Below are 20756 nucleotides of genomic sequence, written 5' to 3' on the forward strand. Positions count from 1 at the left end.
GCCAGGTTTAAAATCTCATCCCTATAAACTTTTGGAACAACAACCTGATGAATAACTTCCCATTCCTCAGTAACAGGAACATGAGGAGGTCTCCAGTTCCTCATTAACACTCCATTTTTGGCATTGTATCCAGTTGGCACCTTTTCAATCTCCTCACATGAGAGTGCTTTTTCTTTCAATTCTGTCAACTCAGGGTCCTTTGTCTGTTCCACCATAAAATCCTTCCTCGACAAAGACAAATCTTTAAATTCAGGCTCACTGTAAGGATGTTGATCCTCCAGTGAAGACAGAAAAGTCTCAGATAAGGCATCAAAATTTTCTTCCTGTTTAGGACTGTCACAAGGAACTACATCAGACTGCACCGGACTGTCTTTCTTGGCTAATTCTTTAGCTCTAGCTCGAGTCACCGCACATGATGTGTAAACATCTGAATCATCCTCAGACTCATCAATCCTTGGTTTGGTTGTTAACCGTACCACAGGATCACTTTCTCCATTTGCAAGGTCATTTCCCAATAACAAAGAAACTCCTTCCACTGGCAAACTAGGTCTTATCCCTATCTCGACTGGTCCTTCTACGAACTTTGACTTTAAAATCACCCTGTGAAAAGGGACAGACATGGTGTCATCTGTAACGCCTCGTACTAGATTTACTTCACCAGTGTCACTTTCTTCACCAAAATTTAAAACACTGTCCAGCAAGAGAGATTGACTAGCCCCAGTATCTCTAAGAATTTTCACTGGCACCTGGGGTGACCCATCATTCAGTGAAACAAAACCCTCTGATACATACGAACGGAATTCCTTTCTCACCTCCTCCAACTTTCCGCTTTTCCCTCTTGCAAGGACTGATCTTTAACAGCATCTCCTGAACCTTTTTGATTTTTAATTGCCTGAAAGCAAGCATTGGGCCCAGCTTCCTTCTTTTTCTTCAAAAGGGCACAATTAGGTATCACGTGGCCAGGTTTCCTACAGTAATAACAAGTACGCTCAACAGGTTTCTCCAGCCCTGGCATCTTGTCATCCTTTCCTTTTTGATTACCTCCCAATTTAATCTCCGGTTTACCTGGATTGTCTTTGTAACTCTTTTGAAAGGTTTTAGGTTGTCCCCATTTGGATTTATGGGTTAAAGCATAATCATCTGCCAACCTAGCAGTTTCTTGTAAAGTTTCCACTCCCTTTTCATTTAAATATGTTGTTAATTCAGCTGGAACACATCTTTTAAAGTCTTCCACTAGTATCAATTCTGTCAATTTATCATAATCCCCATCTACATTTTTAGCCAGGCACCATCGTTCAAAACATATTCTCTTTCCATTGGCAAATTCCATATAAGTCTGATCTGCAGATTTCCTCAAGTCTCTGAATTTTTGTCTATAAGCGTCAGGGACCAATTCATAGGCCTTCAAAATAGCTTGCTTTACCTTGGTATAATCAGCTGCATCCTCAACAGACAAAGCAGAATAAGCTTTTTGAGCTTTACCTTTAATCACACTCTGTACCATAAGAGCCCATCCTTTCCTTGGCCAGTTTGAACTCACAGCAACCTTTTCAAAATGTTGGAAATACTGATCAACCTGATCTTCTTCAAACGGAGGGACTAATCGAACCTCCCTGCTGGCTGAAAAACCATCATCAGAATCAGATTCCGAACTCCTACGCTTCATTTGTAACTCATGCTGCCTCTGTTTCTCCTTCTCCTCACTATCCAGCTCCATCCTCTTCAATTCCATCTGCTTCATTGCTAGATCAGCCTCTATCTTCATCTGAGTTAGCTTTTGTTCAGCCTCTAATCTCTTTTCCTCTCGTTCAGCTGTTAATTTATTTTGCTCGCCTTCAGCCTCTATCTTTGCCAGCTGCACCTGTGCCTCAGAAATTGCTATTTCACTGCCAGGAAACTGTTTTAACACTTCCTTCTCAAACACCTTCTTTTCCACATAATGGCCAGCTATCAGTCTCTGAATATCTGCCTTTCTCATAGACTGCTTTACTTCTGTAAGGTTTAGCCTTGTAGCAATCTTTATCAAATCATCCTTTTTCGCCACCTCCAATCCCTTTTGGGTTGGTGACTCCAAAAATGCCTTAATATCCATTGCTGCTGGTTTCCACACACACAAGCCAATTAAAAAGAATTTATCAGACCTCCCTCAAAAATCTTTGGATTGAATCTCGAACAAATTTCGTCAATCTGGGGTACAATCCCAGACGACACTCGTTAACCTTGGGAACTATCCCGGAAGAGCCCCCAATTTTGTCACAAACCAGCAACAAAAGAAACACACTGAGCATGATTCAGTGTTAAAAACTATTTTATTAATCACTACTATTGATAATACGTAAAATAAAAGTACAAAATGTTAGTATGTTAGAATTCAAGAATGTTAAACCTCGAACGTTAACCCCAAAACTAAACTCTTCGTGTGTGTGTGTGTGACAAAGTCCAAAACTCCCAGTTCCTGAATGGTTCTTAAAGTTCAGTTCCGCAAGCCATAAGGTGAAACATGAGCAAGGGCTTCTTCAACAACCACCGTTGTCTGAAGATAAGATGTAGATGTAGAAAAACATAGAGAGAGTACATACGAAATCCAAATGTTCCACGATGGAACCCAAACGACACTTCAGGGTTTACTCGGTAGTGACTTCCTCACCCCGAAAAGCATCCGAACCGTGGTCGTCCACATACAAATACCTGTTTCCTTCTACAGGTCAGCAACAAAGTGAACTCCACCGGATTACTTCCAACTTCCATACATGGATTTCAGTGGCAAACACAGTTATTGTTTCTCATCCATCGATAGAGAAAACAAGCAGGCTGGTGTCTCTCTCCCTTCTCTCTCTCTCTCCTTCTTCTTCTTCTTACTTCTTCAACAACGTCATTACGTCCTTTATCTTCTATTGACGTAAGCACGCCCCACACACACATACACACACACTCTCTATCTTAAAGGGACTTTCACTGATTCCGTAACAGAAGCAACTATTTCTTTAATTCTTAAAAAGGATAAAGATCCCACTGATTGTGCATCTTATAGACCTATTTCTTTATTAAATGTAGATTCAAAAATATTTTCCAAAATATTGGCCTTCAGGCTGGAAAAGGTTCTCCCACAAATTACCCCTGACGATCAGGCAGGATTTATTCAGAATCGTTATTTACATTTTAATTTCAGGAGATTAATGAATATTATATTTACTCCTTCATCCCAAATTCCAGAATGTGTTGTTTCACTAGATGTTGAAGAGGCGTTTGACAGAGTCGAATGGGAATATCTATTCACTGCACTTCAAAAATTTAATTGTAGACCTAAATTTATATCTGAGATTAAGATGATTTATTATACACCTATGTCTTCAATACTTACTAACAATCAAAGATCTCCTTTGTTTAGGCTTTTTTGAGGCACTAGACAAGGTTGCCCGTTAAACCCTTTATTATTTGATATTGCTTTAGAACCTTGGCTATTGCACTTCGGGAGTCTTCAAATGTATGTGGCATTACTCGCGGGCAGATGATTCATAAGATATCTCTCTATGTTGATGACCTGTTACTTTATATTTCTAATCCGGATAAATCTATCCCTGCAGTACTATCACTACTAGATCAGTTTAGTGTTTTTTTACTGGCTGTAGATTAAATCTTAATAAGAGCGAATTTTTTCCATTGAATATGCAAACCCCAATTTATAGCCAATTACCTTTTAGATTGGTAACTGACTATTTTATGTATTTAGGTGTTAAAATAACCAAGAAACATAAGGACTTATTTAAAGATATTCTATTGCCTTTAATTGACCATGTTAAACATTTTTTTACTAAGTGGTCTCCACTGTCTTTATCATTGGTAGGCCTAAATAATGCGATTAAGATGAATACTTGACCAAAATTTTTATATTTATTTCAAGAAATTCCAATTTTTGTCCCCAAAACTTTTATTGACACAATTGATTCTAAAATTCTTTCATTTATTTGGCAGAATAAAAACCCAAGGTTAAGTAAGAAATATTTACAAAAATTAAAAAAGGGTGGTGGTTTGACCTTGCCTAACTTTAGATTATACCATTGGGCAATTAATATTAGATATGATTGATGTTTGGCGCTTTTAACATCGAGAAGATAGGGAGTATTCTTTTTTATCTCATGTTCACCATAGGTATTCCAAGACTGACTGTTTTTTTTATTTATAGCCAAATGATTTCAAAGAACCATAGAACAATACAGCACAATACAGGCCCTTCAGCCCACTAAATTGTGCCGCCCTTAAAACCGCTCCGAAGATAATCTAAACCCATCATCCCATATATCCCTCTATCTTAAATTCCTCCATATGTTAATCTCACAATCTCCTGAACTTGCCCAAGATATCAGCCTCCACCACTACCCCCAGAGCGTATTCCATGCACCCACTACTCTCTGGATGAAAAATCTCCCTCTAAAATCACCCTTGAACTTCACACCTGTTATCTTAAATCCTTGCCCTCTTGTATTGAGCATTGGTGTCCTTGAGATGAGGCGCTGGCTGTCCACTCTATCTATTCCTCTTAATATTTTGTATACATCTATCATGTCTTCCCTCATCCTCCTTCTCTCCAATGAGTTAAGCCCAAGCTCCTTTGGTCTCTCCTCATAATCCACACTCTGTAATCCAGGCAGCATCCTGGTAAATCTCCTCTGCACCCTTTCCAACGCCTTTCGCATCCTTCCGATAATGAGGCGACCAGAACTGGACACAGTACTCTTGTGTGGCCTAACCAGAGTTTTGTAAAGCTGCATCATTACTTCGCGGCTCTTAAACTCGATCCCACTACTTATGAAAGCTAACATCCAATAAGCTTTTCTAACTACCCTATCAACCTGTGCGGCAACTTTCAGTGATCTGTGGATATGAACGCCAAGATCCCTCTGCTCCTCTACACTACCCAGAATCCTGACATTGACCCAGTACTCTGCCCTGGAGTTTGTCTTTCCAAAGTGTACCACCTCACACTTCTCCGGATTGAACTCCATCTGCCACTTGTCAGCCCAGCTCTGCATCCTATCTATGTCCCTCCGTAACATCCTAAAGCCGTCCACACTAGCCACAGCACCGCCGATCTTTTTGTCATCTGCAAACTTGCTAGACCACACTTCTACATCCTCATCTAAGTCACTGATAAATATCACAAGTAGAGGTCCCAAAACCGATCCCTGTGGGACACGACTAGTTTACAACCATCCAATCCGCATGCACTGCCTCCACCAAAACGCTCTTCTTTCTACTGGCACGCCAATTCTGAATCCACACGGTCAGGTCTCCTTGGATCCCTTAGCCTCTGACCTTCTGAGGAAGCCTACCATGCGAGCCCTTGTCAAACACCTTACTAAAATCCATGTAGCTGATATCTACTGCAATACCCTCATCAGTCTTCCTGGTCACCTCCTCAAAGAACCCTATCAGGCTAGTGAGGCAATGTCTTCCCTTTACAAATCCATGCTGGCTGTCCCTAATAAGTCCATGATTCTCTAAATGCTCATAGATCCTATCTCTAAGAATCCTTTCCAACAGCTTGCCCACCACAGACGTAAGGCTCACTAGTCTGTAAATTCCGGGACTATCCCTACTAACGTTTTTGGAATATTTGACAAGTTAAAGTCTCCCAGAGTAATAACCATGTTATTTTCGCATATTTCCAAAATCTGCATTCCAATCTGCTCCTCAGTATTCCTACTGCAACCAGGGGGCCTATAGAATACTCCCAGTATAGTTACTGCTCCTTTCCTGTTCCTAACTTCCACCCATATTGAATATAGACAGTATGTTTCTACATTATCTACTCTTTCTTCCGCTGTAATAGTGTTCCTGACCAGTATCGCCACCCCTCCTCGTCTTCTGACCTCCTCGCTATCCCTTTTAAAGCACTGAAAACCAGGAATATTCAACATCCATTCTTGCCCTGATGTCAGCCATGTCTCTGTGATAGCCACAATATCGTAGTCCCTTGTACTTATCCAAGCTCTCAGTTCATCTCCCTCATTCCTGATGATTCTCGTATTTAAGTAAATGCAGTTTATCCCATCTGCCTTACTACTTCTGTCGCCTGTAATCTGCTTCTCCTTCCTCAAAGCTTCTCTAACGGTTAGATCTGACTTTTCCCCATCCTCTTCCTCCTCTGACCTATTCCTCCGGTTCCCATACCCCTTGCAAACTAGTTTAAATCCTCTAGAACCACCCTACAAAACCTGGTTGCAAGGATATTGGACCCCTCAGGTTCAGGTGTATCCCGTCCTCTCTCTACAGGTCCCATCTTCCCCTGAAGAGATACCAATGCTCCAAAAATCTAAAACCCTCCCTCCTGCACCAACTTCTCAGCCACGCATTTATTTGCCATCTCCTCCTTTTCCTACGTTCACTATCACGTGGCACTGGCAGCAATCCTGAGTTCGATCCTATGAATATAAAGACATGGCTCTTTCAGATCACGCTCTTGTGTTTTTTTATCTTTAAACCTCCCTGGACTCCCTCAAACAAACAGATTTTGGCGTTTTAATCTAACTTTATTATCTTCTAAAGACTTTTTTAAAAATTTGGAGAAACAAATTATTCTTTTCTTTAAAGAGAATATGCTGGAAGAGACTTGCAGTCTTATTATATAGGTGCTTTTAAGGGCTTTATTAGAGGACAAATCAGTTCTTATACGGCAAGTGCTAATAAAATAGCTAACAGGGAGAAAATTAATTTGGCTAATCAGTTGAAACCACTTGACCAAAAATATGCCTTGGATCCAGATTCTGCTTTATACAAAAGGCGTGTTGAGATTAAAACTAAGTATGATCTCCTTTTAACATAGCCAATTGAAAGTCAACGTTTAAAAGATAAAAGTCAATTTTATATCAAAGGAGACAAAACAGGTAAATCACTGGCTAACCAATTAAAAACCTTTATTGTCAGACGGCAAATTAAAGAAATTTGCAAAGCAAATGGTGATAGGACATCTGATCGTTTAGAAAGAAATGATACCTTCAGAGAAAATTATTCTAAACTTTATAGTTCTGATTCTCCGAAAGACGATGCCAAAATGAATAACTTTTGAGACCAATTAAACATTCCTACACTTTCTGCTGATAACCGAAAGCAGTTGGACCGACCTATTTTTATGAGGATATCGCCGAGGGAGTACGTTCATTTCACTCTGGAAAGACTCTGGGTCCTGATGGATTCCCTGGAGAATTTTATAAGGTGTTTTCCGCATTGCTTATACTTCATTTATGTTCTTATTTTTCGGTCTTTTTTAAATTGGGTAGGCTGCTACAATATTTTTATGAAGCTTCCATTTCACTTATTCTTAAGAAAATTAAGAACCCAATGGAATGCACTTCGCACAGACCAATTTCTTCACTTAACGTTGATATTATACTTTCTTCTAAAATTTTGGCTCGTAAACTGGAAAATATTTTACCATCAATTACATCTGATGATCAGACGGGTTTTATTAAAAATCGTTATTCCCATTTTAATATTCGTCATTTACTGAATATTATCTATTCTCCCTCGAAGGAAATATCAGAATGTGTGATATCTCCAGATTCTGAGAAGGCCTTTGATCAGGTTGAATGGAGTTACTTGTTTAAAACTTCAGAGAAATTTAACTTTGGGCCCGATTTCATTCAATGGATTAAATAACCTTATTTATCCACCTCTGATCGTCTTCATGCTAACTTTCAAAATTCTAAAACTTTTGAACATCAACGCGGAACCAGACAGAGATGGCCTCTGAGCCCTTTGCTCCTTGATCTGGCTTTAGAACTCTTAGCTATTGCTTTTCGAGAATCGAGAGATTTCTGTGGTATCTTTAGAAGAGGTATAACCCACAGAGTTTCGCTTTATGCTGACCATTTATTGCTTTTTATTTCTAATGTTGAGACTTCGTTACCTCCTAAGCATTCTATACTCTGCTGTTTTACCCAGTTTTCAGGATATAAACTGAATTTACATGAGTGAACTTTTCCCATTGAATAATCTGATGTCCTTCGATACTACCCTTCCTTTTAAAATTTTAAGAAATCATTTTACCTATTTGGGTGTAACAATTACTGAAAATTATATGAAGAGCTATTTAAAGAAAAAAATAATCTTACTTTGTTGAATTATGTGAAAAGGGTTTTAATAAATCGGTCACCCATCTCTACATCGTCGATTGTTCGAATTAACTCTATTAAAATGAATATTCTACGTAAATCTATGCACCTATTTGAGGCCCTACCCGTTTTTAATACTGCGCAGTCAATATTCGAAATCTTACGATCTGGTTATATTACATAACTCATGAAGTTTGCCCAGTATGGATTTCTTCAGAATCTAACTCTGTTTGAAATATTTCCCTGCTTGGTTCCTCACTTCCTTCATCATTAAATAAACTAACTGATAATCTGGTAGTTAAATATACTTTGAGGAGTTGGCTACAATTTAGAAAATCTTTTGGTTTATCCAGGATTTCTCTTTCTAGTCCCATTTTTTTCCAATTGTTTTTTTAAAACCTGCTATGACTGATCTAGTTTTTAATGAGTGGAGTAGATTCTCTATTACTTGCTTTCATGGTCTGTTTGTTGGAGGAAATCATTCTTTGTTTGAATAATTGTCAACTAAATATGGCTTACCAAAACACATCTTTCGATATTCGCAAATTCGAACTGTCCCCAATCTCAATTACATACATTCCCTATGAGTCCTGATAAGAATTTTACAGATTTAAAAAAAAAATAAGCCTTTTCATAATGGCTTAATATCTAATATTTATGGCATACTATTAGGAATGAGTGAGTTTCCTTCAGACAAAATTAAAAATGCTTGGGAACAAGATTTGCAGATTTCAAATACTGACGAAACTTGGAATGAAATGTTTAAATTAGTCAATACTTCATCATTATGATCTCCTCACTCCCTCCTTCAATTTCCAATGATCCATAGAGCTCACCTGTCCGAAGACACGTTATCTCATTTTTATCCGGATATATCTCCCTTTTGTGATGAAAGCAATAGTGGAGAGGCTTCTCTAATCCATACGTTTTGGATATGTCCCAGTCTTAAAACATATTGGATGGAAGTATTTCAAATCTTTTCTGTGCGTTTTAACATAAATTTTAAGTCCAATCTTTTGACTGCATTATTTGGGATTATTGGAGAAAAAGGCATAACTTTGGAGACTTATGATCTACATATATTGGTCTTTATTCCTCTTATAGCCAGGACGGCTGTGTTGCTAAAATGAAAGTAAGTTACTCCGCCTGCTCATGTTCAATGGTTACGTGATGTTATGTCTTACCTAAATTTAGGGAAGATCCGTTGATCAATTTCTGATCCTAATTTGGACTTTCAAACATAGTGGGGAACTTTTGTGAACTGTTTTCAAAACCTGATTTGGTGGTTAAATTACAGACGTTGGCCAGTATCATTATGTGATAAGGGTTTCTTTTTGTCTTTCTTTCTTTACCAAACAGCTTGGGTCTTGGTAGTGGGCTTAGATTATATATAATTAGATTATATATAATTAGATTAATATATAATATTATTATTAATATATATTATTGCAATTTAATCACTATTAATTTTCAATTTTCATTTTTGACTACGATTATGGGGTGTTGTGATTTTAAGTGTGATTATAGAAAATGTATTCAGTACCATTCTGTTTTTTTCTGACTCATGTACTCTGTATTCTTTATGTGCAATTAATCGAAACAATTGTAAAGATAAAGAGAGAGAAAAACGCAGGGCTCCAAATAAACAGCAAAGATAGGCCAAAAAAAAAGAACGGTGAAACATTTGCCAACTCACACTTCATTGGAACCCTCCCTGACTCCAGCGCTGCTCTAAAGAACACTACGAATATCTCCACAATGTATTCAACTACTCTTCCAAAACTCTGCAGTCCATCTAGTCCAGGTGATTTATCCGCCTTCAAGCCGTTCAGCTTGCACAGCACATTTTCCTTCGTAATAGCCGCAACAGTCACATCTTCCCTCTTACTCGCTTGAACTTATAGCATGAAATATTTTATATTCATGAAATATCAACGCGGAGATAACTCAGACGGACTGTTCGCCAAATTCGGTATGTTCCCTTTGACCCTCATCATTTTTTGTCGATGCACCATAGCAAGCATCCTATCCGGATGTACCACGGCCTGGTATGGCAACTGCTCTGTCCGTGACACAAAGAAAGTGCAGTGACTTTGTGGACACAGCTTAGCACCTCTCGGAAACGAGCCTCCCCTCCATGGACTTTGCCTACACTTCTCGCTGCCTCGGTAAAACACCCGGCATAATCAAAGAGTGCACCCACCCGAACATTCTCTCTTCTGCCCCCCCAACCCATCGGTCAGAAGATACAGAAGCCTGAAATAACGTACCGGCAGGCCCAAGAACAGCTTCTACCTCAATGTTATAAGAAGGTTGGCTTCTATTGCCGAGGATGGAATAAATTACTCGGTGCAACTGAGCAGGATTTGGGGACACCACGCCTGGAAGATGCAGATAATTTTCGTCTCCAACAAAATGGGAGATATATTCTTCATTCCGAGGCTGTCCACGGATGGTTCCCACAGTAGAACACTGGCGTTTGCGCGATGTCCAGCGGGGAAAGATTAGACAGAATGGGTGTAAACTTCCTGCCGTTCAGGAAAGATGTTGAACTAGTCACAAAGTAAGTTCATGCTGGGACTGACGAGGTTGCTGTTGTGATGATGTTTCCCCTTGTGAAGTGAAACACGGTCAAGCCCCTGGCTCCTTTAACCCAGGGATTCATTGATGCTCAGTGTTTGTGCAAATTTGAGGCTGAAATGGGTGGGTGTTTGGACTATAGAGCAGGCCGGAGATCTGGGGAACGTGCTGGAAGCTGGAGCTGAAGCTGACAATCAGCTGTGAACTTTTTGAGTGGTGCCCATGTAAGAGAACCGCACGGGCGTCTCTGCTACCACAATTATTCAACGCCCTTAGTGAACAGAGGTAAATTATATCCTCCGCGGAAATTCCAACCAATGCTAACTAAGACAGCAAAAAAAAAATCAACAGGACAACGTAAGATAAAATATGACAAGACCTGGAAGGGGGCTACATAACTTTATTCGTGAATTTGCGTGCTTCCACTAATTATTGCAAAATTATTGTTCATATTCTCCATTCCAGCTGCAGTTCCTGGGACAATGTTGTGCTGTCAGGATTGCCAGAAAAATGCCCCGATACCTCGTTGTTTCAGTTTACAATGAAGAACAGATTGGGAAATATGCATCGCATTGGCATTGATTGTTAGTGTCCGCTAATTTACAGTCGTTGTAAGGCCAAGTTGGAACACAGGTCGCACTGGCTCAGGATAACACTCGTAAATCTTTTGTTTCTGCCTGTGTTCCGCCGGGGCACTGCTGAAACATCCGCCTTAAAGGCAAAACTCCTGTTTATTCTGCACATTTAAAACATTTTCCTTTTACGTTAACCTGATTCTTATCATTACGGTACGCCAATGAGACTGTGTCAATTACTCAGGACATGGGGGTATTAATCCCAGTAATTTGATTTCACTCGCTTTCACAAGAACGGACCGGATTCGGGAGTGAATGGTGGATGTTGTAACAGATACACCAGCTGGAACTGGACTCTACTTAGGACAGGAAGGATTGGTTTCGAATGAGTCCTTTTCTTGGTCAATGCCAGAACAAATGTCCAAGGATACATTAACAATGTCTTCAGCTCCTCCCTGAATTTAGTTTATGTCACTGCATAAATGTATGTGTTTGTACAGGAACTCAGGTGCGCGAGCAGAGCTCCAGTTTGAGCAGCGATATATATTGGAGAGGAATAGTCGCGATTAGAATGCACGGTGTGACCGGCGATAAAATGGGTCACAGTTGCCGGCATCCACATTAACATGAAGCTGCCCGATACACTGAACAGTAATATTATGGATTTTCTTCTGCTCTCCATTTCTGTGTCACGACGATTCTCACATCCTTTGACTCCGAAATCCCCTTCGGGATTTGCTGGACACCAAGATATGTCTGACGGTCAGCCGATTAAACAGAAACATTAAACCAAAGACGCGGAATAAATCTCGAAATGATTTCAGTCGGGTGAATTCCACAAATGCTGGCGAGTTAAATGCCTCCATTCTGAATTGCCAAGAAATATTGCCAATTATTCATACAGGTTTAAATACAAACAAGTGGGGGATAGTCTCCAAGGAAATCAGCATCAGAATTATTGCTGCAAGGATTCTCACTGTTTTCACTCTGCAGTACTTTGTTTTAAACTTCTGACAACACATGGCAACATATCGGTCGACGGTGAAGGCGACTGTACACCACTGTGACAATTCCAGACTGACGCCCATCAGGTACACAATGGCGATAAGGAAGTTCGTGTGATGCAGAAATGTGTGTGGCAGACGTTTAATTAAAATTTCATAGAGAACGACATTGATGCTGATGACCGATAAATCCGACACTGCCACGATCATCATGTAGGCGCCGATACATTTGTAAAGACTGCACTTCCCTCGGGAGAGAATGATAATTGTGAGCAAGTTGGCTGTAATAGAAACTGAAAAGTCGTCAGCAACCGGGAAAATATTCGCCTGTCCAACTGCTTAGTGTCATCTCGACCGATCGCGCGAATTATTCTCGGGGCTGGTGGCATCGCGACACCGAGACCCAGGCATCGTCAAACTCTCAAATAACTTCTGAGCAATTACCAGAAGGACAGGTGTTCAAGTAAGACTTCCAGCTGAGGCAACAGCAGAAGAGTCAGAGTAGATTGCGTGATTTCATATAATTGCTGAGGGGAGCCCCATCTAATCTTGTGTTCGCGGATTATTTGCAGCCGAGGGAAAGAAGGAATATCGAGATCAAATTGCAAACTAATCGATTAATTCACAGCAGGTGGGCGTCCTCGTCGACTCCAGCTCGTTCGTGGTTCGACCTAATCTGAGAGGTAGTGAAGTATCAGCCACCTTGGTGGGACTGGAGTCACATATAGAGAAGAACAGTAAAGAAGTCTGTACGCCTTCAGAGCACGTCAGTGATCAGATTCGTCCGTGAACAGTCAAGGGTGGGTTTATCATCACAATTATTGATACTAATTGCCACTGGTTCTTAATAAAATACAGAGGAAATTAAAATCTATGTGATTCCTGTAATTTCGCGGAGTCTGTGGCGGAAAAGATTGTCCCGCCTTCTGGATTCCAAAAAAGTGAGGGAACCAACGGGCCACAGAGCTCGTTATCCACAGAATCCCCTGGTCAGTGCGCTCTTGTTACATTACAGCGGCCACAGTCCGAGGGAATCCCAGGTTATCAAAGATGACTTTCTGATAAGGATTCGAAGGTCATAGATAATCCCTTCCTTACTGAAAGAGCCTCTGTTCTGGGAATCAGAGATGAGGATCCTCCTTTACTGTTTACAGGAGGGGACACTGTGCCCAATGGGCGTGCCCACACTATTGTCTCCTCCCCGGCCCTGAGGACTACAAGGAATTCTGCGGTTATTGAACAATTGAATATACTGTGTACATCGCGGTGCATCACTGTAACCCGCTGCATCCAAACACACAATGCAGTGTCATATGGTCAAAAGTTGTGAGCCGATGCGCTACTTTAACTTACCGGGGACACCAAAGACTGCTAGAATTGGGTAACAAATATGTTCCACCTGGAGAATCAGTGGCAGATACATTTTCGAAGATCGTTCGTCTTCTGTTCCGTCGTGTAGCTAACATCAGAGTGCGACAGCTATGTCGAAATCCTCCCGCTTTATAGCAAACACGGATACTCTGTCAGAGAGAAACAGGTTGTGCAATAACTGTCGTTAGTTATACCCACTGAACAAACAAGGGGTGATGTTCCGCTGCAGTGCGATCGAGACTGCAATGGGTCTATTGTGCAGCTGCACGAAGAAGCCCATTCATTCACATTCCACAACGGAGAGTATCACCAGTGGGAGTGACTTCAGGGCTTGCTTTGCAATCCCTGCAGGTCACAATCCCTCCAGGGCGACCTGAGCTTCTTGGTTCCTCACAGTGATTCAGTGACGCATCAGTCCTCCGTTCTATTATTGGATCTGTTTTGCACTGTGGGAATCTCCGGCGATGAGCTGGCTCTAAAGTTGCTGTTGTTGCTCTTGCCTTCACCTTACTCGTGATTATTCGTCTTTAAGAGGGACCTTTATGATTCTTACCTAACCTGAAGTCTGCGGGTCCCGGTCAATATTATAGCTTGTGATTCATTCCTGATCGCGGTCACATTTCAACAGAACCGATGGTGCGGGCACTCTGACAATGAGGGTGGCGTCCCTACTCTAACATTACTGATGATATCATTCTGCGATTGCTGGTGGATATTCCACTGTAGCACATAACGTGGTCACTCCAAAATATCATATGAAACCCCTTTCCAGCAGTTACTGAATATGTTCACATTTAAACAGTTGGAGTCACCTGCAGTTATGCGACTGATAATCAGAGTAAAGCACAAACGATCGGGCAGCACCTTTCGAAAGACAATTTGATTTACCCTCCTTTTAGGTCGCTCCCCTCCCCGACCTCACCCCTTCCCCCGCCCCTCAACGCCTCCATCTGCACAATGTTGTTTTCGGATACAGATGCTCACGCTGCCCACCTGCTGATCACTGCCAGTGCGGCCGCTGTAATCTTGAGAAGGGAGTTCAGGAAATCCGCTGGCGATTCATATTTAGATAACATTTTGAAGAATGATACTGATCGATTAGTAAGGCGGACTGTTGATCATTGACTCCCGTTAAGAAAATCCAACATATCCAGCTGTCCAACACTTACAATGTTATTGGAGATGGTCCCAGTCTCCGATTACAACAGAAGGCTCGAGTCCAAGCTGCAGGAGGTGCATCAACACTGACCATTAAAATTGGGGTCGGACACTCAGCACTGCACGCCCACTGCACTATTCGCTACTGCTCTGATCTGGGCCTAAGTTCCAGTGGGGGAATGGGGTCATTAGCTTTGCCCTGACAGTACGCTAGATCAATGAGCTGAAGGACCTCTTTCTGTCGTTATGAAATATGAGAGGCGTGAGAGCACTGAGAACTTCTCCCCGTAACACCTGGATTACATCCAATACAATAGCCCGTCTCTCTCGATGATGAAGATATTCAGTTTGTGCTCCACAGATCTGTGAGATAGAGAATTTGAAAGACTCACTGGCGTTTGAGAGAGAAATGTCTCTTCACCTCCAATCTGACTCAGACAAAACCAATTATATGCAGATATCCATTACCGCCAAATACCTTCTGAACAACGAATGACGACTCAGTAATATTAGACTTGAACTTGCTGTTACCTGCCACTTTAATTCACCATCCCACTCCCATCCAGATCTTCCTGTCTGTGCCCTGCTGCATCTTGTTATAGTGGTCGAACATCACGTTGAACAAACGCAACTCATCGTCCGTCTAGGTCCATTGCATCCTTCCAGACTCGATAATGAGCCCCACAATCAGGTCACTCGCTTTCTCTGTACGTACAACAGATGGCCAGGTCGTCTATAAATTAAAACTGCTCAGGAATCTTCACTCTATCAGCACACCCGAATCTACTGGGCACGTGTTGCAGCTCAACATTTCTCAACGTTTACACTCATTACTCTGTGTTCTCATTCTATAACTTGCCTCATTTGATACATTTATGAACATTGTTATCTCTACTTACGCACTCTTAGTAACCGAACACCAGATGACCTCGTTTCATGGCAACGCTGGTCTCCCCTGTTAGATATCGGATCTTCACATGTCTGCCCGCCCTGCTGACAATGCGAATACTTTTACTTTCTCCTTCCAAAATCCGACGACGGGTTTCTCGACGTGAACCGTTATCTTTATTTCTCTTACCGCAGATGGTGCCTGAAATGCGGAGTGCTTCCAGCAGAGTCCAATTATGTTTTTTCTGTGTTAGATGAGAACAGGTACCAATGATATCAGAGCAGTTGCAAGATCATTGAGGCTGTAACGTCGAAGACAACGGTTGTACCCTTTTGCAGTCTCCACCTTGAATGGTGCAGCACAGTTCCCTCCAGATATATTTGAATGGGCTCACCATCATCAGTGTCCGTGCAGGGCGACCTCAGAAGCTGGAGCAGTGTGACCTACGGCAACATATTGTATTAGGGTCAGAATCACCACGTCATCGCCAGTCACGTGCAATACGTGTAGTCATCGCCACATTTATTATTCTGCTGGTGCCCTCACCAGTGCTATTTGAGTCCAATCACTGTACTGATGTTGGCGCAGGTCGCCAACACGTGCACGTTCCCTGGAGTGCGCAGCAGTGTTATCCTGCTGACCTCAGAACAATGTTCGGGAATCGTATGAAATGATGTTAACACGAAATTGATAGTTCTGGGAGATTTGTCCGTGATCAGGGCAAGTGTAAAGACGGCAGAGGTGGTTCTAAAGTAGACTTATTTCACTTGCCCTTGGTTTCATGTCATCACCAGCAATGTTACTGTAGCGTCTCCATCACCATTTGAAGCTACTTTGATTCCTGCTGAAAAGGGTCTATGACGGTCAAAAGAGATGAGGATGACCAGCAGTAATGTTCAGGCAGATTTTCCACTGTACATAGAACATGGAACAGTACAGCACGGGAACATTGCCTTTGGCCGACGATGTTATGCCGAAAGAATTGGACGAGTAATTAAATTAATAACTAATTAATCACTTCTTCCTACACAATGTCCATATCCCTCCATTCTCTGCACATCAATGTGGCAAACTCAGTACGTCTTGAACGTCTCTATCGGATTTACCCCCACTACCACCCCGGCAGGTCATTCTGCGCATCCTCAACTCTGTGTAAAAAAACTTACCTCGCAGATCTCCTTTGAACTTACCCCTATCACATTAAATAAATCACCCCTAGTATTAGTTTGCAGTAAAGATACCGGCTGGCTACTCTGTCTATGTCTCTCGTAATCTTATAAAATTCTATCAGGTTACCCCCTCAGCTTCCGCCGCTCCAGATAAACCAACACAAGTTTGTCCAACATCTCCTTATAGCACATCCTATAATGCAAGCAGAATTCTGGTAAACTCTTTTGCACCATCTCCAAAGCCGCCACATCCTCCCTGTAATGTGGCGACCAGAACTGAACGCGATACTCTGGATGCGGCCCAACGAGAGTTTTACAAATCTGCAGCATAACGTCCCGACTTGTGAACTCAATTCTTCGACTATTGAAGGCAAGCATGCCATATGCCATCTTTACCACCCTAACAACCTGTGCATCCACTTTCAGGGAGCTATGGACTTGGACCCCGAGAACAACCTGCACTTTAACACTATTAAAGGTCTTGCCTTAACTGTGCACTGTCTCTTCATATTCGATATCCCAAAGCACAAAAGCTCGCATTTGGCTGGTTAAACTCCATCTTCCAGAACTCCGCCCATATCTGCAACTCATCTCTATTCCGCTATATCCGTGGCAATCTTCTACACTGTATACAACACCACAAATCCTTGTATCATCGACGAACTTACTAACCATCTATCTATGTTTCATCCAGGTCATTTATTTATATCACGAACAGCAGAAATCCCACTACGGAACCCTGAGGAACCCCAAAAGTCATGGACGTCAAGCCAGAATAAGTCCCATTGAATACAATCATTTTCTTCTATGGGCAAGCCAATTCTGAATCCAAACGGCCAAGTCACAGTGTATCCCATGCATCGTAACTACTGCTGAAGTATCGTCTCCAGTAATAATATGTCAGAGACATCATTCCCAACGTTAGGCTGCCATCACCTCATTGATGGTGGAACAGGATGATCATGTTCTATTTGGGATGGAGGGCCATCATCTCACAGAAGTTCAGCCGAGTGTCACCATCAGCCAGAGATTTGTTTCATGTTGGACGGGTAAAAGGATGTTGTTTTGAAAGCATAGCTATCACCACACAAAACATAGCGGGGTCGCCGTAGTAATGGTTCAGTGGCGAACTCACCGCGAATGGCACAGTCATCATCTGGAGATTTATAGCAGTGATATTGGAACAAAAGCATCATGGACAACAGCACAGGTGGGTCGGGATATTTACCGTCGCCCTGATGTTTGAGGTGATGGAAATACAGGAACAGGTCCCGTTCTTTCAGGGTCGAGCCGACAATATAAAGGTTGAAGCAGAGTCTTCCCTTTGCTAACTTACAATCCAACTGTTGCTTTCTCAAGCGACGAGGCGCCCAGGTACTGAGAGAGCGACGAAGAGCGGTGTGATCTTCAGGAATGCCGAACAATCTCTGTTCATTGATTTCAATGAATCAACATTCATGAACTGGGCAGAACCATCTTTCCATTGGAATCCCTGCGCACTGGAGCGAAAGTTCGTTCCTTGTTCACAAATTTACAATGACTGGCACCGAATATTGGGTCATCTCTATTTACTTTATGCTCCGTGAAACGATTGTTTGGTATAAAGTGGGGATTTATCGATGCAGCCACACTGCTGTCGGGAGCAAGAAAGATGTTGTTACTGATATCGTCTATTTTGTAAGCTGTTCGATTTTTTTTTCTCACAGTGAATCCGTTTTCCCAATAAATCAGGGATATTTCCTGATCTCATCCACACACTACGTCAGGAGCGGAAAGCTGGAACACCATTCCACATTCCAAGAGATTCGTCGGCAGCAAATTCGACAAACATTTACAGCGGCATCTTTGCAGACGTTGGTGTTCCCGGTAGCCGAAGATACCTAGATGCGCAGATGTTAGTTCTTTGATGGTGATACAACTGCAAGTTATAATATTCCTCCCGTCTCTCAACAGCAACCGGCACCCGCCTCTGTGAAGGAATCGCTGGAATATGTGAGAGAGATAGAAAGGTTATAAAACTTCTCAAGATTTTTTAGTCGGTGGAGCAATATTGACGATGTATAATTGAATTGGAATAAGACAGATCCAGCATCTGTTAATAACTCTCTCTCTGCCTGTATGTCTCTGTTTGTCTGATGTGTGATGGAGATTCCCCACTCAGAACAGTTACCGCTAATTCACCCAGATACGTACGTCTTTCAGGCCCTTGCCGGTCTAAGTGAGCCCCCAGGAGAGGGATGAGGAGGTAATGTCAATAATTGAAAGTGGAAGCCCAGAGGGTCCCAGGATTTGAGCAGCGACCAGGAAAGGTGTTGCATCCACCCATCCGGCTGCAGGGTCAGTACTCTGGGTGAAACAGGGACGGTGTCTCCTGCAGTCGCGGGGGCTGGAGCTCAGGAAGGTTGTGCAAGGAGATCAGGGGGTAGGTATAAGTTGAGAATGGTCGTTCCGCGACTGCTGGGCGCTGCCTCTTGGCCATAATGATAATGTTTTCACTGAGTAAAAGTATTAGAGTTAGGATGCGAATCTAGCATGTGACTCTGGGACTACGTGGGGGGAGAATGACGGGGAAGATACAGAGGGCAAAATAAACAAAAAAAAAATCAATGCCGCAAATTTGAATTAAAGCAGGAAATTCGGCACGTCGGGCAGCGTGTGTGGGGCGAGGAGCAGAGTCACCGGTAAGATCGGAAACCTCCAACAGTCACGTGAACATGAGGGCGACAATTTCTCATCGCGGAAAATTTTCCGCCGGTCCTGCGTGTTGTCGATCCCGGGAAGGCGAGGTCTGATGTTCGCCAGTGACTCCAATTAAATTAGTCTAAAAGGCGGCCTCGGCACCCACCTACGCAAAACCTGGCGGAGGCGGCGCAGGTGATAGGGCTGTAACATCGAGCCACCTGAGATCAACAACCGCTGCGTCGCTACATGTTCTGCTCCTTTGAGCTGGGTGAGAGTAGTGACACCGGGACCACACCCATCCGTTCATTTGTAACTGCGGGCCTTTCCCTCAATCACCCTGTCCGGCAGCGGGATCCAAACTTCGCGTGGATCGACGGCTGAGGACGATCATAATTTTACATGATGCTTGGACACAAGAACCGGCCATTCGTCCCACTGTGTCCCTGCAGAAAGAGATGTTTAAACCGAACAATCTCACCTTCAGGAGACAGCTCCACGTGTGTGAGTATCTGCCTCATTCGTCCGTTCAGGCAAGGCAGTGAGACTGAGGTCGCATCCTCTCGTTATGGGTATGAGGATTGGCCATTACGTTTTTCTATCTCCTGTCCACACCTACAAACCAGAAGTGCAACCTATGATTTACGGTATTTGACCGATATGATAAGAGAACTAGACCTTTCCATTTATCTGGACACCACAATAATTTGTACACTTCAATGAAGTCTCCCTCCAGCAGTTCCATCTCAAGCAATCCAGGCTGACTGATCTTTCTACATAATTATTTTTTATCATTTCTTCCAGTCTTGTTGTAAAATGAGCTTGTTATATAGTAGTTATATACTAACAGCTCAGCAAGTATATATTGCCAGAAGGTTGTGAGTGATTCTCCCTGAGCCGGTTTTGTGAGCTGCCAATTCCAACCATGTGGTCATAATGCTAATTAAGGAGGGAGTTCAAAACTTTCACCAACACTTGCCAAAGAAACAGTGATATGTCTGGATGGTGTGCGACCTTGAGAGAAACGTGCAGGTGGTGACATCCCATGCACCTTATGCCATTGCCATCTGTTGTGTGGAAAAAGTTATTTTGGGATCTTAAAGATGGAGGACTCTGGACACAGGCTTTGGATCTTAAAAATAGTTTAATCGCATTTGAAAACGCGGGAGCAGAATGAATGGGAACGAATGTACACTGACACAGACAGGAGATCGCGAAAA

This window comes from Pristis pectinata, chromosome 29 (genome assembly GCF_009764475.1).
Source record: "Pristis pectinata isolate sPriPec2 chromosome 29, sPriPec2.1.pri, whole genome shotgun sequence".
NCBI lineage: Eukaryota > Metazoa > Chordata > Chondrichthyes > Rhinopristiformes > Pristidae > Pristis > Pristis pectinata.